Source organism: Chenopodium quinoa, unplaced genomic scaffold, assembly GCF_001683475.1.
Source record: "Chenopodium quinoa cultivar QQ74 unplaced genomic scaffold, ASM168347v1, whole genome shotgun sequence".
In the NCBI taxonomy this organism is placed as follows: Eukaryota; Viridiplantae; Streptophyta; class Magnoliopsida; order Caryophyllales; family Amaranthaceae; genus Chenopodium; species Chenopodium quinoa.
The window spans coordinates 443459-469939 of record NW_018743176.1 but is presented as its reverse complement, the minus strand read 5'-3'; the positions used below and the strand labels follow the sequence as shown (position 1 = coordinate 469939).

At 43.8% G+C, this 26481-nt stretch overlaps 1 pseudogene; it reads left to right on the top strand.

The window, feature by feature from the left end:
* The first annotated feature begins 5258 nt into the window (after positions 1 to 5258).
* Positions 5259 to 25706, top strand: LOC110732882 (annotated as a pseudogene).
* The last annotated feature ends 775 nt before the right edge of the window (positions 25707 to 26481 follow it).

Here is a 26481-nt window from a genome sequence, read left to right as displayed (position 1 = left end):
ATCAAGTTCGTATGCTCACCAGCCGGCTGAGGGCGGAATTCATCCGACCGCTCCTCTGCCAATGATTGCTATTTTTTGTCTTTTCTTGCGGCCCCTGTCTGGGATGCCTTTCTCTTCTTGCCGCCTGCTTCTTGAACAGGCGCACTCTCCTTGACTTTGTCAAGGTATGTTTTTCCACCAGTCGACCCAGTGGCCATAACAGTGGGCTTGACATCCAAGAGATAGCACTCTCGGGCCATCCTCTGATCTCCCCTTAGGGAGCCGACTGTTCCATTATCCCTCTCAAACTTGAGCAACATAAGAGATGGAATTATAACAACCTTGGAATTATTCAGGGTTGGTCGTCCCAGAATCATGTTGTAGGCCGAGAGTTCTTCCACCACCAGGAACCGGACTACCATGTGTCGTCCTTCCCCTTTTTCGCCCAGGCGGATGGGTAAATCCACTCGTCCTAGTGGGTGGACGACTCCTCCTCCAAACCCTACTAAAGGGTGGGATGCCGGATGTATGCAATTAGTCTGATATTTTTGTTTCAACAGACATTTGCTACTGATGAGATCTGAGGAGCTTCCGGTATCTATGAGGATTCGGCCAACTCTCTGGTTGGCCACTTTACATTCAATAACGATAGGGTCGTCATGCGGCCCTCTTACCCCTCCTAGATCTTCTTCAGTGATGACAATCTCAGGAAATGAATATTTGGAGGGCCGTTCTTGGTGAACGGAATTTACATCTAACCGTCTGATGTTGTCTTTGTTGCCCCTAATAGTGGGGCCGCCTCTTGAGAAGCCGCCTGCAATGGTGTAGACGACTGCATCAACTGTATCGGAGCTGTCGGCCTGTTGATTCTTTTTTTCCGACTGCTTTTTTGAGGAAGTGTTCCCCGTAAATTTCTTGACATAAGTGTCAAGATCACCTTGCTCAGCCAGGCGGTCCAGATACCGCATGAGACTGATGCAGTCATTGGTGTGATGACCAACATCTTCATGATAAGCATAAAATTTTTCTTGGTTCCGGTTGTTTGCAGAACCCTTCATGGGGACCGGCTTCTCAATTGAGATCCGTCCCTTGATTTCTTTTAGGATAAACTGGTTATCCTTGTTAAACGCATACTTTGGGGAGTATGGTTTGAATTCTTTTTTCTTTTTTTGGGCCGGCTGTTTAGAGGAATCAGCCGCCCATACCTCTTTTCTCTTCTCATCTTTGTTTGACGACTGTTTCTGTCGTCCTTCTCTTTTGTCGGACCTTTTCCTGTCCGACTGTTTTACCGTACAAAGATCAGTCGCCTGTATATAGGCTTCCGCTTCAATCAAGGCCTCTTGAAGAGTCACCACCCTCTTTCGGACCAAATCAAATTTGAAGGTCGGCCCGTCTTTGAGACCTCTGAAAAAGTCAGTATAGGCTACTTCATCCGGTAACCCTTGAATCTGTATTCTCATCAGGTTAAACCGCCTGATGTAAGAACGAAGCCCCTCCTTCTCGCCCTGCTGAATTGTTCCTAAATCAAGGGTCATCTTCTTCGCAGGGGTGTTCATGGCGAAGTTGGAGGTGAATAAGTAAGCAAGCGTCCTGAAGCTATTTACACAACCAGTCGGCAGGTTGCCGAACCGTTGTTGTGCGATTCCTTTGAGAGTCGCTGGGAAACACTTGCACCAGGTGGGATCATCCAACCCTTGAAGGTACATTAGGTTGGTGAATGCCATCAGAGGGTCTTCTGGGTTAGTAGTGCTGTCATAGGCGCCTACTAATACATTTTTCACTCTTGAATTTCTCCCTTGAAGTCCCTCATGAAGGTCATGAGTTCGTTCCTTGTGATGGGAGCAGACCCATCAGTCGACTGCTGCCGAACAGGCGGTGCGTCTGCTGGCTCACTTCCAGTTTGAAGATGTTCCCGTTCCCTCCTTTCGGTATGACGGGTACGTCGGGCCCTTAGGGTCCCGTCTGAAGCTGTGTGAGCTTCAACTTCAAATTCACTCTCAGTATCGTGGTCCGAGTGAACTTGAGGGTCGTCTATGGGACGCCTCTCTTCAGGAGTCGGTACAGACTTGGATGCCATCTCAGAAGTACTCTCCCCACAGACGGCGCCAAATGTTTCGGGGTTTTCTGATGTCCTGCGGGAGAGTTACAATTCCGAGACTGGAACCGGACGCCTGTACCTGCAAAACAACGGAGACTCCTGGTGGTGGGAGCTCCGCCTCCAACGGTCAAGTTAGTACTTGATTAAGGAGTAATTAATGCGGAAATTAAAGTGATTGGGTCTCTCTAGGTGAGAGTGTTTAATGTAGGTAATCTGCTTTGTTAGCGTGATCAGCCTGTTATCTCTGTAATCCCCCCTTAATGAGGATTAAGGGAGATATTTATAACCTTGGGAAACGTGCCAATCCTAGGTTTAGGTTAACCTAGGGCTGATTGGGCTTCCCTCGGAAGTTGGGCCTAGGTGGCCAGTTTCTCCATTAGGCATGGAGTATGCCACGTGTAATGACATAATAGGTCCAAGGTGGACGAATAAGCGCGTGCCACGTGGCAAGCCCTGACAGTTCCAAATGGGGGACACTTGGTAGGACCTGATTGGCCCACGTGGCGCATTCTGATTGGTGGGAGCAAAATCCCCTAATCACTTGGTATTGGGATTTGATACAACCTTGAGTGGAATTAAAAAGGCAACTCTAGAAAAGAGTAAACCTTTGATTCGTAAAACTCATAGTTATTTTGTCCGGGTCTTGACTAACCTTCAAGACTTGGGACGCTCGGGTCGGGTCGGGTCGACGGTACGATCCGTCAGAGATCTCGTCTTTTCGGGATTTTGAAGTAAGAGCTCTTTAGGAGCGAAGCACGCGTCAAAGGTATAATTCTTGTCCTTAATCTTGTTTGATTAAGTTAATTATACTTGTTTAATTGCTTTAATTAAGGGGCAGGTCTTGGTGGGTTTCCTTCCGCGTAGTGTGGGGTCACTACGAAACCCTACAAACCTAACTCTATCAAGTTAACACTAGATAGTGGCAAGCTAGGGTCGAACCACAAGGACTAAATGTATTAATTTGAGCTAATTAAACTAGTAGGAAGATTGTGAGATAGAAAGAGAAACAACTAAACACTACTTAACAAATCGCAATTAGGAAGATTGTGGAATCTAATTACATTAATGAATTCAATAACAAATCGCAATTAGATGATCATGATCTCAATTAGGAACGATTAACACACTCAACTCACTCCCGCGCAATTAAGCATGCTAATTATCCTACTAAGCTAATTCGCTCCTGTGCAACTAGCCTGGCAAAGGCATGGAAGAATCTAGACTTTCAATCAACTCACTTCCGCACAATTGATTGAAAGCACAATTAAGAACCTAGAATCAATTAGCTAAAAAGATTCTAATCAATATAAGCATCATCCAAACACAATAACCAAGAATCAATTGCATACTAATCACAATCAATCACTCAATTCATCAACATAACCTTCATCCTTTTCCTTGAACAAAAACTAAGCAAACATAATGAAGAAAGACATGGAAAACAAGATAAAACTAGAATTAAAGCAAGAATCAAACAAGCAAACTAATTAGCTACTCTAATCAACAATGAATTAAACAAAAACAAGAATTAAACAAAGCAATAAAGGTGAGAGAAAGTTAGAAAGCTCATTGAATAGATGAGAAGAGAATCCACAAAGTTGCTTCTTCAAGCTCCCAAATCTCCATTGAAATCCAAGCTTTCACTCTCTAAAACTACTCCTAAACTAGAGAGAGAGAATTCTAATCTAAGCCTAATCCTAATTAGAGGAGAGAGAAAATGTAAAAACTTGCTTTTTGAAGTCTAAGGAATGGTTCTATTTATATTACAAGAAGAGGAAGAAGGAAATCCGGAAATTAAGCTCGAAAAAGACCCAAAAAACGCGCCCGCGGCAGCCATGGCAGCGCCCACGGCAAGGCTTCTCCGAGGCATCTCCAGGAAGTTGAAACGGCTGCGAAGAACAGAGGGTCGCGCCCGCGGTGGCTGCAGCCTGGCAGCGTCTTGCAGATTCAAACGGCCATAACTTCTGTTCTAGGAGGCCTCTTGGGGCTCGCAACCTACCGTTAGAAAACTCTTCAAGTATAGTTTCCAACGCAATTTAATCCGCCTCAATCCGATGTATAGATCAAAAGTTATGGCTGATAGAGTGAACAAAGGTCAGGTTTGCGCGCCCTCTACGTGGTATCTCCTTGCTTAAATGCTACAATTGCTCAACTTCTTAGCTTCTTTCTTAGCTTCAAGCTTCTTCTGTTGAACTTTCTTGCCTTCTCTCAGGTCATAAGTATCGAAGAAAGCGCCAAACACCTACACAAATAGACCAAGAGAGAAAATAGTGAAAGAACACATAGGAAAACACGCAAATCAAGCTAGAAACCGAACAAAAAGCATATTATTCACAACTAAGGCCTAAAACCATAAACTAAGACAAAGATAACTAAAACAAGACTAAACGTACTAGAAATAACAAAGAAACACCAAAATAGACCTAAAACTAAGGGAGAAAAACGCCCTAAAATGCGTCATGAATGACACTTATCATATGTTAAAATTAAAATTTTCTATCTTATCTTTTACCCTGATAAAATTAACTTTTAGTTATTTACTTTTAAATTTCAAACTTTAAAATTAACTTAAAATTATTTATTTTTTAATGAAAAAAATGACAAAAAAAAAAAAATGTTTTGGGCGGGAAATTTTTTTATGTGGTGTTGATATGTGTAATCTATGATTTTTTTGAGGATTAATTTAGTATTGTATATATATAGATATAGATTATTAACTAAACATATCCTTGTTCTTATATGACTATTAGTCTTAATTACTATATAAATGTAATTAATATTTCACCTTTGCACAATCTTTATAATCTTATATAAATTTATAATGATAAACATTTTATACGTACTTTCTCACAATTATGAATTAGTCGACTAACGGGAAGTTGTATAATCGTAATTTTGTCCTAATATAGTTACACAATTTTAAATTATAAAAAATTATCCAGGTCGTGCTAGTTGTTGATGTAGTGTCATATATACAAATATTAAACTAATGAATAATAAAATAAAGTGATCTTAACACAACATAAAATCAATGATAATCCATACATAATTCGATAACTCAATTATGATTGTGACATGATTTCTAAACTGATCATATGAATAGCCAAAAATGATAAGACAATATTAATACAAAATACCGTATAAATTTGTATCGTATAAAGTATGATAAACTAAGATGAAAACAATCAATAACTAAAAATGAACTGATGTGTTTAAATCTCGAATCGATATGAAACTAAACCTGCTTCAACCCAACAAAACTTGTTTAGACTTGGTTTTAACCCGACCAAAATTAATCCAAATCAAATAGACCCATTTTTTCCCCACCGATCCAAATCGACCCGTCAATAAAATGAACCCGGCGATTTGACCTGCTACTCGATAAACTCGACTCGTATAATCACCGACCCGATTATAAACGAGCTGACATGAACCCAAACCCAGAGTATCCCACGCAAACCCGCTCCTAGTATGACCCGTTTCAAACCAACCCGAATATGACTCGAACAACTTACTACCCAAACTATTTACGACCTTAACCAAATAAAAACCGCACAAAAATAAACCAAAACTGAATTGACTCGATGATAATCAGAAACGGGACTGAACCGCACTGCAATTATGAACCAGTTTTAAACCGAAATCATTTCATTCCGAACCGAATCCGAATTGACAGTGCTACGCCTTACGTATGTTCCTTCCAATCTTTCATAAAACCGAGTAATGCGCGGGAATTGCTGTTGGCGGCGATTAATGCAGCATTCCTGTGTTCGTGCTTTCAGAAAGCATTTCTCCATCAGTTCACTTACCAGCACAAGTATTGTAACACCACCAACATCCAAGAACTTCAATACGCAAAACAAATTACAGAATTTGAATCAACTTCAATTCTCAGAAAAAGATATAATCAAATGGAATACCCAGATAACCAATTATATGAGAAGAGGCCATTTCGAATCAGCCCTCGAACTCTTCAATTCAATGCCAAGTAGAACTGTAGTTTCTTGGAATTCAATGATATCTGGGTATTTGTCAAATCGCAGATTTCGGGATGCCCACCAGATGTTTGATGAAATGCCAATGAGAAACTTGTTTTCTTGGAATTTGATGTTGAATGGATATGTTTTGTACCAGAATCTAGCTTCTGCTAGATGGTTTTTCGAGAAAATGCCTGTAAGAAAAATCGTGTCTTGGAATACAATGCTGTCGGGGTATGCCCGTGGTGGGTTTGTGGATGAGGCTAGGGAATTGTTTGCTAGGATGCCAAGAAAGAATTCTATATCATGGAATGGAATGATATCTGCATATGTGCAGAACGGGAGGGTTGATGAGGCTGCTGCGTTGTTCGAGTCAAGAGGAGGGTGGGAATTGGTGTCATGGAATTGTTTGATGGGTGGGTATGTGAAGGCCAATAGGCTGGTTGAAGCCAGAGAAACTTTTGACAGGATGCCTGACAGAGATGAGGTTTCATGGAACACTATGATATCAGCTTATGCTCAGAATGGGCAGCTATCTGAGGCCCAGAGTTGTTTGTGAAGTGTCCGAGCAGGGATGCATTTGCGTGGACAGCAATGGTTTCTGGTTATATACAAAATGGTAGGTTGGATGAAGCTCGGAGAGTATTTGATCAGATGCCAGAGAAGGGTGTAGTATCATGGAATTCTGTAATTGCAGGTTATGTACATAAGAACAGAATAGATGTTGCCAGGGAACTCTTTGAGGCAATGCCTACTCGTAGTATAAGTTCTTGGAATACAATGATTAGTGGCTATGCGCAAACGGATGATATTCAAGAAGCTAGGAATTTGTTCAATAAGATGCCTCAGAGGGATACTATCTCATGGTCAGCGATGATTGCAGGTTATGCAAAAAGTGGTCATAGTGAGGAGGCTTTACATCTATTTGCAGAGATGCATAGAAATGGAGAAAGATCAAACAGATCGGTTTACACCTGTGTTTTGAGCACATGTGCTGATACTGGTGTTTTAGAATTAGGTATGCAAATGCATGGGCAAGTCACTAAAATAGGATATGAAAGTGCAACCTATGTAGGAAATGCGTTAGTTGCTATGTATTGCAAGTGTGGAAGCATTCATAAAGCAAACTATGTCTTTAAGGGCATACTTGAAAAGGATAATGTTTCATGGAATACTATGATTGCTGGCTATGCAAGACATGGATTTGGCCTACAAGCTCTGGCAGTATTTGATACAATGACTAAATTTGGGATAAGAGCCGATGATACAACCATGGTAATTACACAAATTTATTGTTTATTATTCCTGGCTTTTTTAGCTGTTGAACTGTTATGAATTATATTAAAGTAGCATTGTTATGCCATGCCTCATCCTACCCTCTCCATTACTTTGTTTGCCTGTGCTGATAGGAGTTGGTGGAGGGGGAAAGGGGAGGCCCAGTAAATTAACAGTAGAGTAGCATTATTAATGCAAAGCTGCAAAGGAACGCTAAATACAGCAGGATTTAGTGAGCCACTAGCAGTCTCCTTCAATATGATGGGAAGCTGCATCATGACTGGTCCGTTCATCAACATTCTTATTAGGTGGAGCATTAGAAAGTTTTCTTTGCATAGAGAATCAAATCCATTTATAGTGCTAAACTGTTACAGTATATGCATTCACATTTGTACAGTACTAGGACTCTGAGCATTATTTGCATAACATGGAAATTTATTTTTCTTTTCTTTTCTTCTTTTATGGAGGATCACTGGGGTGATAGTAACAGAATCTTCTGGTTGAATCATGATACAGAAACTTGTACAAGTTAGGATAATGATTAAATCAGAATTGGTGAATTTTTTTTTTTGTTTTGGGGGGGGGGGTGTGGGGGATGGATTTTTTCTGTCTAATGGCTGTTCACAACTTAGACTGTGTGATGTTACCCTTTTTATATTTAACTTCACACACTTAACTTAAATACGAAAGCACAATATTAAGAACACAATAAAGCACTCAACATTTAACACAACAAACTTTTATTAATATCATTAATAGCACATTTACACACAATTTTTTAGTGCATTAGACAAACCCTCAAGGTCATCTATTTATAGGAATGGGGGGAGACATCCCCCTCCCATAGGTGAACAAACACTATGCACGCATGTGTGCCAAGTGGCACTCATGCAACTATCCATACAATATTCCAAGTCAACAATCCTAATCTAAACATAGTTGATCGTCACAATCGTCCCTTGTGGATGTTCGTTTCCTACTGAATCCCTTGTCCTCGAACCGTCACCAACTATGTGAAGGGCAGCGTCGCTTGAGTCCTTGGTCGAGCGTCACATCAACAGACCATTGCAATAGTTCACCAACCATCGCCTCGCTTGCCAACCATCGCACTGGTTCCAACCAACACATCGCTTTGCAAATCATTGCGTCCTTTCGCATCCGTCGCATCGCTTAGCACCCAAGTGCCGGTTTGCACATATTGCAACCCATCGTGCTGGTTCGAAAAAAAATCTAAGATGTTTGACATGCTCATCCAAATGTTTGAATATTCAACTATGTCATCAAGATAAATGATGCAAAAACTATCGAGATAGTCGTAAAGAACATTATTCATTGAATTTGAGAAAGTTGCCAGGGCATTGGTTAGTCCAAACGGCATTACAAGGAATTCATAAGAACCATATCTAGTTACACAAGTTGTCTTGGGCTCATCGCCCTCCTTAAACGCAAATCAAGCTTGGTGAAATAAGTAGCCCTTGACAATCTATCGAACAAATCATCCGTCCTCGGGTTGGGGTACTAATTCTTCATCGTTATTTTGTTTAAAGCACGATAATCCACACACATACTAAGTTAACCATCGGCCTTCTTCTGAAACAGCATCAGCGCCCCATAAGGAGCCTTTGATGGCTTAATGAACCCAGCATCCAAAAGCTCATCAAGTTGCTTGCGCAATTCGGCCAATTCTGATGGCCCCATCCGGTATGGTGCCTTTCTCTATTGCATGATCCATCTTGCGCCTTGGTGGAAGCCTCTTGGGCAAGTCTCTAGGGCCCTAGGCAATAAGCCTACAAATTCCTTCTGGAACATGACAATTTCAACAACATCCTTCTTCACTTCAACCAAAATGGCCAAGAAAGTGGGTTCACCTCGTTTAATACCTTTCTTAACCTGCATGGCAGACAGCATACCATTAGTCGAAAAAACATTTGCAGTAGATAACTTACCGGGACAAAGCAAGGATATGCTTCGTCAGTTATCGTCACCCCACCTAAGTATGGCGCAACAAACGCCTTTGCTTGAAGAATTTGTTGCCTAAAACTAACTCATAATCGTCCATCTCCACGGCCAACAATTCAACTTTGCCTTTCCATGCCTCCATCTTGACATGGACATCCTTCACAATACCAACGGAATTTGCAGCAGAGTTAACCATCTTGATAATGTGCGACGATGACTGAACTTTCAAGCCCATTTTCCTGACTAACCCAGCTTAAATATAATTATGGGTATCCCCGGTACCAACCGTAGCCCACATATCCATTCCATTTACAGAGACCCTAAAATACGTAAGGCCATCAACGAGTTCCTTTTGCTCTCTTTTGAATGCACTCAATAACTTCATAGTGTTCATCTTTGGTGCAACATCATTGTCTTGATCCTTCTCCATGGATACATCATTATCACTCAATTCACCCGACGACACAGAAAGTTGTTGGCGTTTGGGGCAGTTTCTGGCTATGTGTGGCCCCTTGCAAATGAAACACCCATCGCTAAAACGTGACTTCTTGTTTGAAGTGTTATCTTCCTTGTTGTTGTCGGATTTTTTACTCGACTTCTCACCACTTTGGAAACCTTTGTTCTTTCCAAATTTTTCTTCTTTCCACGATCATTGTTTCTACCTTTTTCCGCCTTTGTTATTAGAAACGTTTGACGGTTTCCAATCGACCAGTGCTTTAGCGGCAACTATTGCAGAATTCTTGAACTTTCTGTCTCCTTAATTCGGTTTGAGCCCATTATTTCAAACCCGAATGAACGGGAATAATTTGTCCTCTTTGAACATGTTGCCGATATCTAACATCAATGACATGAACTCCTTAACATACTCACGAATTGTGCTAGTATGCTTAAGGTCCTTTAACTTATCCCTCGCAACCCAAGATGTATTAAATGGCAGGAATTACTTTTTAATCTCGTCTTTCATCACATCCCGCGAAGAAATGGGATCCTTTCTAGCCATTTTATCGGCCTCTTGACCAGACCTCCACCATAACTTTGCATCACCGAACAGTGCGGCCAAATCAACTTTACTGCCATCTCTCCAATTGGTCACTTTAAAATAGTGCTCCAAATCCCAGACGAAATTATTTGGGATCTTCGAATCCCTAGTTCCATCGAATAACTTCGGTTCAGGGACTTTAGCACGATCCTCTGATGAGTATGGAGATGCCTTCTCTTCAATCGTCTTCGAAGAAGAGTGAGTTATTACCTTAAATACTTCAATTCCGCATCCACCTCTAACTCCTTCTCCTTGTACAACGAAGTTCCATTAGGACCAAACATCTCCCTTTATTTTCCCACTAGAATTTGAATCATCCCATTTAGGGGGGAGATCATCATTGCCAAGCCCTAAGTACTTTTCGATCTTGGCCAAAGTGGCCTTATCTTCTTCAAAAAACTTCTCCATTTTTCTATGATACTTTTGTAGGAGAATCTTTCGAAAGATTGCTAACTTTGTAGGACTAAGAGTGAGAGCAATAATTTAAAGGAGCGAGATTGTTTTGTTGATTTAGAGGAGCGGGATTGTGATGATAATTCATAGAGTAACAACAATTTCCTAGGAATAGGAAATCTAAACTTTCTTCCAAACGATCAGCAATTTTGTAATCGATACTCTGATAGGCACAAACCTTCTCTTTCTCCAATCTCTTTATTTCTCGAAGATAAGGAGCAACAGAACGAAAAACTTTCTTTGCAATCTTCTTAAGAGGAGACATAAATAATGCACACAAATTTTTCAATTTACTATGATGGCGTAAGATCACACTAACCAGCCTAACTTCATACACTTAACTTAAATACGAAAGCACGATATTAAGAACATAATACAACACTCAACATTTAACACAACATACTTTATTAATATCATGTATAACGTTTTTACACATAATATTTGGATGCCTTGGACAAACCCCCAAGGTAATATATTTATAGGCATGGGAGAAAGGCCCCCTCCCATAGACGAACAAACACTATGCATGAATATGTGCCAAGTGGCACTCAAGCAACTATCCATACAATATTCCAAGTCAGCAATCCTAATCTAAACATAGTTGATCGTCACAACCATCTATTGTGCCTGTTCGTTTCCTACTGAATGCCTTGTCCTCGAACCGTCACCAACTATGTGAAGGGCAGCATCGTTTGAGTCCTTATCTGAGCGTTAAATCAACATACCATCGCAATAGTTCACCAATCATCGCCTCGCTCGCAAACCATCACACCGATTCCAACCAATGCATCGCTTTGCAAACCATTGTGTCCCTTCGCATCCATCGCATCACTTCGGATCCAAATGTCGGTTCGCACCAAGCAATGCATCACTTCGCAAGCGTCGCGTCGTATCGCAACCCATCATGCTGCTTCGCAAGCATCACAACCTTTGGCAAGAGTCACGATGCTTCAAAGCTCCGTGCCACATCCCAAGCGTCACGTCACTTCGCTGCCAAGCCAAGTGCGCACAAGCTAAGGCTCGCCACGAGCCTTCGCATAAACCCAAGTCACTAAGCTCGCCAAGCATTAAGCCAACCTTGTGCCAAGGTCTAGGTACCATGCTTCATGGCCTTAGCCAAGGAGCTGCCTATGGCCGGCCCCCAGCCATAGGAGGCACCCATTCCCTATAGAGGTTTCAGGCTTGAAATACTAGTGAACACGCAAGTGACAGTAACACAATAATAGCCTGCCAATATAGTGAAGCACCCTAGTGGCTTTGTTTATTTAAAAGCCACACCATAGGGTCATATAGTACTATTTACATAGTTTGCCTTGCCTAGTGCCGAGCCAAGCTTCTAGTGTGCCTTTGCCTAGGCACGCCATGCCGCGCATGGCACAATAGGGGTCTTACACAAAGCATGGTCAAGCACTCCCAAAATGAAGCCTCTTTGTGCTCCGCATTATTTTTTTCAGTCACATAAGCTTCACTTATTTCATCTTTGTGTCAAGCGTAAAGTTTAATGTCTCTTTAGCAATGTTATATATAGATGTATATCTAAGCTAGAAGAATGCCTCCATACTGTCCATAGCTAATTTGATAATTGCTAATTATTGGTATAGTATCCAAACATGAAACTCTTCTGTGCTGTTATCTTAGCTTTTGTTGCAATGTTATTGGACAGTTGATTTCGTCTTCTATAGCCAAAGGGAGTAGGCCAATTGCTATTCTATTTACAATTTTAGATTTGAAGTATTTAGAGCATAAGAGTATTATGAATTCATGATTGAGCTAGTTAGATTGGGGTTGAAATGGTAGGTAACTGTATTGAATGTGTTTAAGGGATAGTAATTCTCAATTGTATCCCTGAAATTCTGTGTAATATTTTTTTCTTCCACTACATGTGATATGTGATATTTCTAGGATTTTCCCATGTATATGGGTTTCCCGTTCCCTTGCTATTTCTTTGTTTTTCTCAAAATTTTCAGTAGCTTTCTGTAAATGTTTAAAATCTAATATTAGGAAAGAGGATAGGTAAAAAAATGATTACTTGACATTGTATCTTTGATAACGCTTTGGTTCCTACTAGCTTCCTTTGTTCTTAAAACTATTATCAGTGGTTTCTAGCTGCTTCATTATCTCCCATAATATGTCATTCCCATCTTTATTGTGCTTGTAAATCTGAGCCTAATATGTTTGAAGACTACTTAGAGCTAATGTTTTGCAAATACAGAACCAAATTAATTGTATGTACAAATATATTCATTAACACATGTGACTAAGGAGTAAAACTGGAAACTACATCCTCTTGTTCATTTTCTTATTCACTTTTTAATAACCTTGTTTATAGAATGTCTTGCTTATTATATTGATTAGCCTTTCAGGTGGCTGTGCTGTCAGCCTGTGCTCATGCTGGTTTGGTTGACAGAGCCAAACAATATTTCTATGCTATGTGATTAGGGGGATTTTCCCTCCAATCACCCCTCGCCATGTGGACCAATCAGGTCCTGACAAGTGTCACCCAGTTGGACTTATCGGGGCCTGCCACGTGGCACACTTCAGCTGGTCCACCATGGACTTCCTATGCTATGCCATGTGGCCCTTCAGCCTTGCCTAAGCAGGTAGCAGATTGGGCCTAAATCCCAAGAAAGCCCAGCCAGTCCTAGGATTGGCCAAAAACCCTAGAACCTGGCACACTTCTCAATGCTATAAATACTGTCATAAATGCTCATTAATGACAGAGACTGTTCACAAGAAACACACAGATTGCACAAATCCCAAGACAATCACACACCACTCGGTACCGCCTGCTAGACCCGTCCTAGCATCCGACACCTATTTACATTCCGCATTACAACTCCTTCATTCGCTAACTTGATCGTTGGAGGCGGAACTCCCTACCCAAGGAGTCTCCATTATCTTGCAGGTACAGGCGCGTGGTTCCAGCCTTGAAGTTGTAACTCTCCTAAGGGACACAGAAAACCCCGAAACATTTTGGCGTCGTCTGTGGGGAGAGTACCTTTGAGATGGTGTCACAATCTGTACCAAATCCAGAAGAGAGGCGTCCAGAGGACGATCCTTAAGTCTACTCAGACCATGATACTGAGCCTGAAGTCGAGACTCACACGGCCCCAGACGGGTCCTTGAGGGCTCGACGCACTACCCCTCGTGAAAGGCAGGAACGGCAAGACCAGGCTGGTCCAGGCCAAACAGTCGGACCTTCAGCCGACTCTCATCAAGCGGTCGACTAGACAGCTCCTGTCTCAAGGAATGATCTTATGACCATCATGAGAAGTTTCAAGGGTGAGATTAAAGATCTCATCAACAAAAAGACGGTTGTCTCCCAAAAAGGGCAGTCGAGCAAAAAGCCTTCCCATTCAGGAAAGAAGAAGTCATTGAAGGACCGTGAGGCAACCCCCCACCCTCGCCAAGAGGAGAGGCGGGTACCTCTAGTCAATTTGTCCAAACACCGTATCCCTGCCTCATTGGGAAGGAAACCAATCCGCCTGGTTCAACCAGACGGCTCAAAGAAATCCTACTCAGACGCCCGGCTGCCGATTCAGCAGAAAAGGAGCCAACAGCGGTCTGAGTCGGCCTCCACTTCTGATTTTCTTGACAGTATACAAAACACTTCTATGAATAATTCAAGGTCAAACTATGAGATCCGGACAAGCAGTGCCACTCCGATTCTAGCTCTCATCAACAATAGTCGGCACTATATGTCACTCAGCCGCCATATGTGCCGCAAACTCACTACTTTTTACCACGTCCTCCTTTTGGAGGTCAGACAGCTAAGAATGTCCAGCCTTTGGACTGGCAGTTACGATTGCTTCAACTTGGAGAACAGCCAACCGCCTTCTCCAAGGAAATTTTACAAGCCGCCCAGCCGGCTAAAGTGAAAAATGTGTTAGTAGGCGCCTATGATGGCACCACTAACCCAGAGGATCACCTGATGGCATTCACCAATCTAATTTACCTTCAAGGATTGGACGATGCCACATGGTGTAGATGTTTTCCTGCCACTCTAAAGGGAGTCACCCAACGGTGGTTCGGCAACCTGCCGGCCGGCTGTATTAACAACTTCAGAACATTAGCTTATTTGTTTGCATCAAACTTTTCCATGAATATACCTGCCAGGAAGACGACTCTTGATCTAGGAGCCGTCCAGCAGGGAGAAAAGGAGGGATTACACTCCTACATAAAGAGATTCAATCTGATGAGGATACAAATACCCAACCTGCCGGATGAAGTAGCCTATACAGATTTCTTCAAGGGGTTGAAGGACGGGTCGAACTTCAAATTCGATTTAGTCAAAAAGAGAGTGGCTACTCTCCAAGAGGCAATGACGAAGGCCGAGACCTACATACAGGCAGTCGACCTCTGTCACATGGGAAAGCAAGGGGACCAGAAGAGGTCCGAGAAAAAGGAGGGTCGTTCACAGAAAGCGGCCCCTAAGGAAGAGAAGAAGAGAAAAGATGTTTGGATGGCGGACTCCACTAGTCAACCGTCCAGTAAGAAGAGAAAGGAATTCACTCCATACTCCCCCAAGTATGAGTTCAACAAAGATAATCATACCATTTTCAACGAAGTTAAGGGCCGACTCTCACTTGAGAAGCCGGCACCTATGAAGGGTGATCCTAGCAACCGCAACCAAGGCAAGCACTGCCATTTTCATGATGACGTTAAGCATGAGACCAACGAATGCATCAGTCTCAAGCGTCTGCTGGATCAGTTGGCTGAAAAAGGTGATCTGGACTCTTATGTCAAGAAACCAAAAAGAAAGCAGCCCCCCAACCAGAATCAGTCGGCCAGGCAAAAAAGACAGAAGCCGGCCAACAGCTCTGACACTGATGAAGCTGCCATCTATACAATAGCAGGCGGCTATGCAGGGGGAGGCCCGACTGTTCGGGGAAACAAGGATAACATCAGAAAACTGGATGTTAACTCTGTTAATCAAGGTGAGACCTCTGGTAGCTCGTTTCCTGAGGTTATTATTTCTGAGAAAGATTCGGGTGGTGTCCGACGACCGCATGACGACCCAATTGTCATCGAGTGTAAAGTGGCCAATCAGAGAGTCGACATGATACTTATTGATACAGGGAGTTCGTCGGACCTCATCAGCCATAAGTTCTTGACCAAGCTCAAGTACAGGCTTGAGAGTATACAACCTGTCTCCCATCCTCTCGTAGGATTTGGAGGGGGAGTCGTCCATCCGATTGGTCAAGTTGACTTGCCCGTCCGTCTGGGTGAGAGAGGTGAGGGCCGCCACATGGTCATTCGTTTCCTGGTTGTGGAAGAGCTTACTGCTTACAACATGATCCTTGGGCGCCCCACCCTTAATGACTCTAAAGCAGTTATCATTCCATCCCTTATGTTGCTCAAGTTTGAGAAGAATGACAAAACGGTCGGTTCCATAATGGGGGACCAGAGAATGGCCTGAGAATGTTACCTCACTAACATCAAGACAACGGTAACTTCAGACGGCCCAACTGGCAAAGCCATAGAAGAAGCGTCTGCCCAAGAGGCAGGCGGCAGGAAGAGAAAAGCCTCCGAGACGGAGGTCAAGAAAAAGCATAAGCAATAGCAATCACTGGCTGAGGAGCAGCCGGATGTATTTCGCCCTCAGCCAGCTGGGGAGCACGTAGATGTCGCCCTCGATGACAGTCGTCCTGACCGAACTGTTAAGGTGGGGACGACTGCTCTGACTGAACTTGGCGATGACCTTCGCCAACTGTTGAAAGAGTTCCAAGATATTTTTTCATTTAAGGTGGATGAGATGCCATGTATTAGTCCAGACCTGGCGGTACACAAGCTAGCCGTCGACCCTAAAAAGAAGCCGGTACGACAGAAGAAAAGACATCATGGTGAAGAAAGAAACCAGGCGGCCGCCGCCGAGGTAAAGAAGTTACTTGATGCAGGATACATTCGGCAGTGTTTCTACCCAGAATGGGTTGTAAATGTTGTGCTAGTCAAAAAGCCGAATGGTTCCTGGCGCATGTGTGTGGACTACACTGATTTAAACAAGGCATGTCCGAAAGACAGCTATCCTTTGCCAAAGATCGACAGCTTGGTCGACTCAATAGCCGGCCATGCCTTGATGAGCTTCATGGACGCCTACTCAGGCTTTCACCAGATCCCTCTGTGGAAAAAAGACAAGAGAAAACTGCCTTTGTTACAGAGCAGGGACTCTATTGTTCGGTCATGCCGTTTGGTCTGAAGAACGCCCTGGCAACCTTCCAAAGAATGATAAACACTGTGTTTTTTGAACAAATTGGAAGAAATGTGGAGGCGTACATTGATGATATGATTGTGAAGTCAAAACTCCAAACAGATCATCTGGCCGACCTCCGAGAAACATTCGCCACACTCAGGCGGCACCGAGTCATGCTTAATCCAAAAAAGTGTGTCTTTGGAGTTGAGTTTGGGAAGTTACTCGGATTCCTGATAAATCAAAGGGGAATAGAGGCAAATCGCGACAAGGTGCAGACGGTCATTGACATGCAGTCGCCTCGCACCGTCCGAGAGGTACAAAGGCTAACAGGCTGCCTCGCAGCTCTCGGAAGGTTTCTCAGTCGGGCAGGCGACAAGTGCCTCTACTTTTTCCAGGCAATTAGAAAGAAAGCAAAGTTTGAATGGGGATTGGATACTGAGTCGGCCTTCCAAAAGCTGAAAGAACATCTGCATTCCCTGCCGAGACTCGTCAGTCCTTTGCCAAAAGAAGTGCTTTACATGTATCTCGCAGTATCAGGTCATGCTTTAAGTGTCGTCCTCTTAGCAGAAAGAGACGGCTGCCAACTCCCAGTCTACTTTTTCAGTCATGTCTTGAAGAATGCAGAGTTGAGGTACCCACTGGTGGAGAAATTTGGACTCGCCCTGTACATGGCAGTGAAGAAATTGAAGCCTTATTTCCTGGCACATCCGGTGGTCGTTTACACAGACCAGCCAATCAAACGGCCCCTGACGACCATGGAGTCGTCAGGACGGATGATAAAGTGGGCAATTGAGATCCAAAGCCTTGAGGTCACGTTCGAGCCCAGAAAAACTGTGAAGGGGCAAGCCTTTGCAGACTTTATAGTTGAGATGACCCGGCCACCAGAATATGAAGAAATTGATCAACTCTGGAAAGTCTATGTTGATGGGAGTTCCACAGCAAATGGTTGTGGGGCAGGTATTGTATGTCAGTCGCCAGAGGGCGACAGGTATGAGTATGCGCTTCATTTCAAGTTTCAGGCATCAAACAACGAAGCTGAGTATGAAGCCCTTTTGGCTGGCATCCGCATGTGTAAAGCATCCGGGGCAAGAAGGATAGCCGCCTGTTCTGATTCACAACTCATAGTCAGCTAGTACAATGGGGATTATGAAGCTACTCATCCGGCTATGGTCAAGTACCTAGATGCAGTGAAACAGGCGGAAAGCTCGCTTGTAGATTTCCAATTAACTCTGGTCCCAAGGTCCGAGAATAACCAGGCAGGCGCCTTGTCCAAACTGGCATCCTCGGCCTCATGCGACACCCCTAGAACTGTATTTTGGGAGGTAATGGAAAAACAGAGTATTGAGGAAAACAACATTGCAATACTTGATAGAAGTTCAACATGGATGGATCCAATCAGGGCATACCTAACAGACGGCACCTTGCCGGATGATCATCATCAGTCGGCCTCACTGAAAAAGCGAGCGTCCAGTTTTGAAATGATAAAGGGGGAACTCTACAAGAGAGGGTACCTTCAACCCTTCTTGAAATGTGTTACCCCAGAGAAAGGGCGAGAGGTCCTAGAAGACCTACACTCTGGATATTGCGCCTCTCACATAGGCGGTAGGTCGCTTGCTCAGAGAGTGAGGCGGCAAGGGTACTTCTGGCCAACTCTGGAGGCAGACGCCATGGATCTGGTTAAAAAGTGTGACAAGTGCCAGAGGTTTGGCAAATTGATTCATCGTCCAGCTACAGATCTAACGGCTATCCACAGCCCAATACCATTTGCTAAGTGGGGCATGGATATTCTAGGACCCTATACGCCTGCATCAGGCGGCAGAAGGTACATCCTGGTAGCAGTCGACTACTTCACCAAATGGGTGGAGGCCGAGGCAGTCAGGGGCATCAAGACCAAGGATGTAATCTCCTTCATTTGGAGGAATGTGATCACTCGTTTTGGGGTTCCTATGTCCATGGTTTTTGACAACGGTCCCCAGTTTGAGACGCCTGTTCTCAAAACTTGGTTGAGAGATCAAGGCATTGCCTACTGTTTTGCATTAGTCGGAAGGCCGCAAGCAAACGGCCAGGTTGAAGCATTTAACAAAATCATCTCAGACGGTATAAAGAAGAAGATTGAAAAAGCAGGCGGCCTATGGGCAGACGAACTACCACATGTTCTCTAGGCCATAAGGACGACTGAAAAAGGAGCGACTGGAGAAACACCTTTCCTCCTAACATATGGGGCAGAAGTTGTCCTACCCGTTGAGCACTATGAGCCGTCTCTCCGAGTTATGCTGTATAGTGAAGATACAAATTGGGAAGCAATGCGCCTGGCATTGGATTCCCTCCCAGAACGTAGAGGCAATGCTGCCCTACGCCATGAAATATACCGCCTGAGAATGACTCGAATCTACAACAGAAGAGTACATAAGCGCCCACTCAAAGTAGGGGACTTTGTACTAAGGAAGATGGAATCAGTCGGCAGGGCCAACGAGTTGGGAAAGCTAACTCCTAATTGGGAAGGACCCTACCGAATCTATGAGGAGGTCAGGGACGGCACCTACCGTCTGGAAACTCCAGAGGGCCGACCCCTGCCTAGGACTTGGAATGTAGACAATCTGAAGAAATATTACTTTTGATGTAAGTATTTAAAGTTTATTAATGAAAGTTCCAAGTTTACCTTCTTTTCATATGTTTCAAAAAGGGGTACAATCCGTCTGTCCCAAGACAGACGGATACCCTCCAACACATATTTACTAAAGGGCACACCTGTTTGCCCACCATACGGCTAATCAACCCAGGCACCAAGCCGCTTGATTACGCTTAATTTTTAAATTAATACAACCTGTCCCAAAAAATAGCAGGCGTCCGACGACATGCCATTTGGATGAGATTCGTCGCAGAGCAGCTCCCATTTGGGTGGAATAATGCTCTATAAACTACTTACACGGCCCCTATACGGCTGTCCCCGAGGACAACGTGTCCGTTTTGAGACAAGGATAACTCAACACTTTCATAAGTGTCAGCAGCTGACATGTGCGTCGGATAGCCGCCTGTATTACTTGGGATAAGTACAAGAGGCGCCCTCTGAGTTAATAGATAGTCAACAAAAATTGACGAATCAAGGGGATTAGTCGCCCATAGGCGACTGATACCTCTAGTACTCAGGATTAGGAGCAGCCACGATTGGTTAACACCATAGTTAAACCATAGTTGTTCTTCCATACTTGGTCTGGAATCCTAAAAGTTTGAGCAATCCGCCTGGTCTTTGGCAAAAAGGCACTCAAACAAACATTCCCACTAAGAAATACTAAATGAATCCGAACAATTTAGAAGGACCTCTCGGTGTCCGACTGGATGTGATAACGACTGATACACCCATCTTAATTAACAGTCGTCCAAACAACAAGCATCCTACTATGTTTCTCGTAAACATACCAAGGAGCTTACGGCAATTAATAAAATAGCGACTAACCGACTGTTCTCTAAGAACTAGGCGACCCCTGTGACTTGAAATGCACCGTAAGTTGATTAATTCAGTCGGTACCTTACCACTGTGACTAAGTGCATTTCACTCAAGGCTGGTTATGTTTACTGCTGGGATCCGACTGTCTATGGCCGACTAGTTACTCTCTACTTCAAGAAGTAACCTAGTCGTCCAGGGGGAAGGGCAGTCGGCATCAGGATCCAACAGTTTAGCTAAAAAGTTTAACATGGATACGCCATACAAGCGGCTATTAAGTCGCGACATGCAAAATGTTTGGCAAAATTCAACAAAACAAAAGTCAAAAGACAACAACATATGTAACAGCAAGACGACTCAACAGTCGCCAAATCATATCAAATTAAAGCCAGACAAGCTGGCAAAGTTAAGTTAAAACCAGACAAGCTGGCAAAATATTCAGAAGCCCCGGCCCCCTGGCCGGGTAAAGATATACAAAAACAAACGGCACGCAGGCCGAAGATAAGATTGAATATAAAAAGCTTTAAGTTTGTGGTAGAGTTTCGGTATTGACTGCCGCCTGATCAGCAAGGGACGCCTGGTTTTGAGGGGCATCCTTCTTACTTATCTCGGCATCAGGGGCAGCTTCTTTAGATGCTTCCACCACAATCGGCTGCAGGGCCACCACCTCTTCCTCCTCTTCTGAGCTAGACTCGGCCGCCTGGTCCTCCTCAGCCGCCTGCTGCATGATTTGCTGGTTGTAATTTTCTATACAAGCAGCGAATTTCTTCTCCCAGGCGGCATAATGAGCTTTTGGAAAGAGAGCCATCCAGGTCATCCTCATGATTTGAGCAGAGTCGTCCATCATGGCCCGGGCCAACTCCATTTTCTCTTTTTCGGCCTTGGCCGAGAGCTCATTAGTAAGGCTCTTCTCCTGCTGGACCAGGCGCTATTTGACCGAAGCCAAGGATTTCTCCAAGGTCTCGAACTGAGTCATCTTCTGTTTAAGCGGCCTCAGCTCATCCTTGAGGCTCTTGACCGTCGCCTCCAGTTCGTCGTTCTTCTTTTTGGCCGCCTCCAACTCAGTACGGATATTGGCAGTGGCCTGCGCCTGATAATAAAGAATGTCAGTTGTCAAAAATTCATTTTGGGCAATTTGAAACATTGCCTTATCAGCGTTAGAGGCGGCCCTAGCTTTAGCAGCCCTTACCTCTTTGTTTTTGGCGTTAATCGGCCTACGAAGGCCGTGTACTCTCAACATGGTCTGAAAACAGGAAAAACAGGCGTCAGATTTGAGAAAAGCAGGCGGCATGACATGCAATAAAGTTTAAAAATATTCTAAGTCTACCTCAGAGAGGGGACCCATGATGCCATCCAGGTCAAGGGTGCCGACTCCCTTGACCGCTTCCCTCTCCTCTTGAGGGACGGCCTTAATCATAGACTTGGCCATTTGGACCAAGTCTGGCTCTGAAGGGTCGCCTACATAAAAAAAGAGAAACATCAGAAACATAAAGAGAGTGATAAAGAAATAAGCAAGTCTAGCAGAGCAGGCTATACTTTTCGGCGGCCGTGTCACAACAGGTGGTGGGTTCCCCAAACTTTGTGGGGTGTCCGGCTGTTTGTCAGCCGATTGTTTCCTGGTAGATCCAGGCGTACTCTCACCAGTTCGCTTCCGAACCTTCGAGTCCGAATGGTGGGAGGATGAGGGTTTGGAAGTGCCCGTCTGCAAAAGAGACAAGTGGTCAATATTCATCAAGCAGTCTTTCAAAGACGAGTTTTAAGAATCGACACTCACTGTGGGCGTCCCCTTGGCAGGAGAACCAGAAGCGGATCGCTGCTGTTGCATTATGGAGGCTCGCAACATGGCAGCCGCCTTCTAGGAAGCAATAATTTGGTCCATAGCCTCAACTACAAATGAGAACCACAAAAGCTAGAAAAGTTTTCAAACAAATCAAAGTGAAGGGTACATATTTTCAAGTGGCCGGCTACCTCTGGAGGACCGACTACTAAGGCCACAGGCGGCCAGGTAAAACTCGTCATAGAGCCATTGAAACTCAGGGACGCATTTTAGGGGCACTTGTTCTCGTACCCCAGTAGCAGAGTTTGCCCTAATCTCTACTTTAAAAAGCCCTCGGTCCAGGATCTCTTCCCTGGCCTTTAGGGGAACAAGCGGCATGCTGCGACCGCCTTCTAGAAGAGGCGGATCCTTGTTCCACCTATTGTAGAGTTTGTTCAGCAGGTTCTCAAGGCTGGAAATGATGAGGAAGGTGTTTCTCCAATCCTTCCATTTATTCTCTTTGCCTTTGGTCATAAGATAGCCCTTATGACTTTTTATTTGGTACCAGTCGGTACCGCTTGCTTTGGGGGTTCGGCTGAGGTAGTTCATATGGGCGAACGCCTCGAAATTTGGCTCCACCCCATACATCTCACATCCGGCTACATAGCAAAGAATGTTGAACCAAGAGTTGGGGGCTAACTGCCAAAGCCCCACCTCGTACCCATCGAGGATTTGCTGGACGGCCGGATGCAGTGGAAACCGCAATCCAGCCTTGATGGCCGCTTCTCGTAACAGCCAAAACAGGCGTCCCCATAGCTACGACTGTGTCCTCGCCATCCGGCACGAATACTCGATAATTCGGACCCATCGTATGGTCCGAAAGAAAGGTGTTTATGCGCTCTCTCATGGCCTTGATTCGGCCCTTGGGTACATGGCAGTAATAAGGAGTGTTCAACTCCCTATGAGAGGCGGATTGTTCCAACCAACCTTCCCCCTTTTCAGCCGCATGAGAATCTCTCGCCTCCTTCAAGCGATTATGTCTCTCTTCCGAGCTTATAGAAGGGCGGCTCGACGAGCTAGAGCCAGACTCGCTATTAGAAGAGTCCGACTCCTCCCCATTTCTTGAAGGGGCCGACCCTTCTTTTTCTTTGGGGGTCGTCTGCTGACTGGCCAGGTCAACAGTAAAGTGAGAAGGAACTACCTTAGGTCCCTCCTCAGAGCTCTCGGGTAAAGGGCCACCTTGGGTCCCTGCGATATCAGGCGGCTGGTCCGATATTTCACTAATCGGAACCCGGAAAGAGGAGCCATCAGAGTTTTCTATTCTCTTGGTCTTTTTTGTTCTTGCCATATTGTCCTGCATAGATACAAAGACAGTTGGATTCCGGGACTTGCGCAAAGTTTGAAGTACCGCAGGGCAGTCGGCACCCCTAGTCCTAGACTCAGCCGTCCCCGGTGACCGGCTGATTACTAACCTAGGTCGTGCCGGATGCTTTTGAGGTCTCATTTTCAAAAAAGAAAGAAAGAGTGCAAAAGCAAAAAGAATAAAAGAACAGATGGTTACCTGAAACTTAAGTTCTGTAAAAGCTTGATCGAAGTAGGCGCCCAGTAAAACAGTCGTCCTGGCAAGTCAGAAGTTGCAAAGTGTCAGAGCTCAAGTTTAGGGGTCCGAGAGACCTCTTTCAGGAAATAATGTGAACAAATGTAAAAATAGACTTGTTGACCAGCCCTATTTATAGGGAAAGAAAGAGCAGAAGAACATTCAAATAAAACTTGGGCTAGAAAATACTCGGCCAAGCTATCCGTCGACACCTGTCGCCTCCCCACTGGGCGACGCTTTTCACAGGTCACACGTGCCACCTGTGAGGGGAAAATGATTAGGGGGATTTTCCCTCCAATCACCCCTCGCCATGTGGACCAATCAGGTCCTGACAAGTGTCACCCAGTTGGACTTATCGGGGCCTGCCACGTGGCACACTTCAGCTGGTCCACCATGGACTTCCTATGCTATGCCATGTGGCCCTTCATCCTTGCCTAAGCAGGTAGCAGATTGGGCCCAAATCCCAAGAAAGCCCAGCCAGTCTTAGGGTTGGCCAAAAACCCTAGAACTTGGCACGCTTCCCGATGCTATAAATACTGTCATAAATGCTCATTAATGACAGAGACTGTTCACAAGAAACACACGGACACAAATCCCAAGACAATCACACACCACTCGGTACAGCCTGCGAGACCCGTCCTAGCATCCGGCACCTATTTACATTCCGCATTACAACTCCTTCATTTGCTAACTTGATCGTTGGAGGCGGAGCTCCCTACCCAAGGAGTCTCTGTTATCTTGCAGGTACAGGCGCGTGGTTCCAGCCTTGAAGTTGTAACTCTCCCTAGGGACACAGAAAACCCTGAAACACTATGTACTCTGTTATGGCGTAGTACCAAGCCCACGACACTATACATGTATGATTGATCTTCTAGGCCGATCAGGAAGTTTAGATGAAGCACAGAATTTAGTCAGGACCATGCCATTTTCACCAGATGCTGCAACGTGGGGTGCCTTGCTTGGTGCAGCTAAGGTTCATGGGAATATTGAGCTTGCAGAAAAGGCTGCTGAGAATATCTTTAAAATGGAGCCTGATAACTCAGGAATGTATGTGCGTCTTTCAAATTTATATGCAGCTTCAAGAAGATGGTATGATGTTCGACAAATGAGATTGAAAATGAGGGACAAAGGGGTTAAAAAGGTGTCTGGGTATAGTTGGCTTGAAGTGCAAATCAACATCCATACATTTGCAGCTGGAGATACTTGCCACCCAGAAAAGGACAGGATTTATTCATTCTTAGAAGAATTGGAATCAAGAATGAAGCAAGATGGTTATGTGTCATCCATAAAGTTGGTGTTACACGATGTTGATGAGGAGGAAAAAGAGCACATGCTCAAGTATCATAGTGAAAGACTAGCTGTTGCTTATGGAATTTTGACCTTACCGAAACACAAACCAATACGTGTTATGAAAAACTTGAGAATTTGTGAAGATTGCCATACAGCTATTAAGCACATTTCGAAGCTTGAAAGAAGGCTTATTATAGTAAGAGATTCTAATCGATTTCACCATTTTAAGCAAGGAGAATGTTCTTGTGGGGAATACTGGTGGGAATGAAGAGATTCAAATTGAAACTAGTAAAAGATGCAAATACTTTCAATCATCTGGCATAATTTCATATTAGTAGTGGCTTCTGGAATCAATTGTGTGCCTTTTGTTAACGAACAGTTAAGCAGTATTGAACGAGATTTACTCTTTGGACAGTAAGGTCAATCTTGGGTATGTTGCTGAAACTGGGCAGTCTTGTCTGCAGAAATTTTCAGCTATCACTCTATCAATTAAGTTTGGAATTTGGTCTGAGACAGAAGTTGTATTATATGTAGCTTCCTGAAGCGATTAATGTGATTTTGATTGGGAGAAATGAGAAAAATTTTAAGCAACAATGTAAGTCACCTGAGCAAGTGTTCTGAAAAAAAAAATCAAGTTGCTTGCAAGAATAATATTAATATGAGGGATCTCATAAGTAATTTCTTTCTTTTTGATGAATTGGTGCTTGTTAATTTCGGTGCAGGTCAGATTACAGATGTTTGGAGCTGTGACAATTTGAAGAGCTTGTTTTCTGATGTAATAAGTTGGTCAGGTAGACCCTCCAGTTATACTGCAGACGAAGTGGTGAAAATGATGTTTCTATGATGAAGCAGTTCTTGTTTTCTTCTCTGTTATGCAGCTATGCTTGGGCCTTGGCGGTAAGTGTCAGATCTGTTCATACTTAGCTCTCTTAATCAGTCTAATAGATGCAGGAAAGAATTCTGATTGAAACCTACATACCTGTTGCAATCAGATACAATGATGCGCTGAGGTCATGTGCAGTGTTGCTATTTCAAGGTCCTTAGTTGTTGAGAACTCTGGGATTGTACAGAAAGCAGACCAAAAGGAAGCAACTGATTAATCATTAATTAGTGATATTTCATGGTGCTAGCTATTTCCATCTTTACCCCTTCCTTGGAGCAGGGGAATGTATAAAAATTGATGCATCACATAGTTTTGATGATACACTTCAAATTTGTATTTCATCACATTGTTTTGATGATACACTTCAAATTTGTATTTCACTTTTTGTGTTAATAAATAAAAATTTTGTTGCACAAATATTGTCATAACTAGTTATGTTGGACGTTGTTTGGACTTTTTATAATGTTAGGCGAAAAACTAACCTTAGGTGCACCTACCTCTATGTGCACCCTGGTGTATATAAAAGGTGTTGACACCAAACAT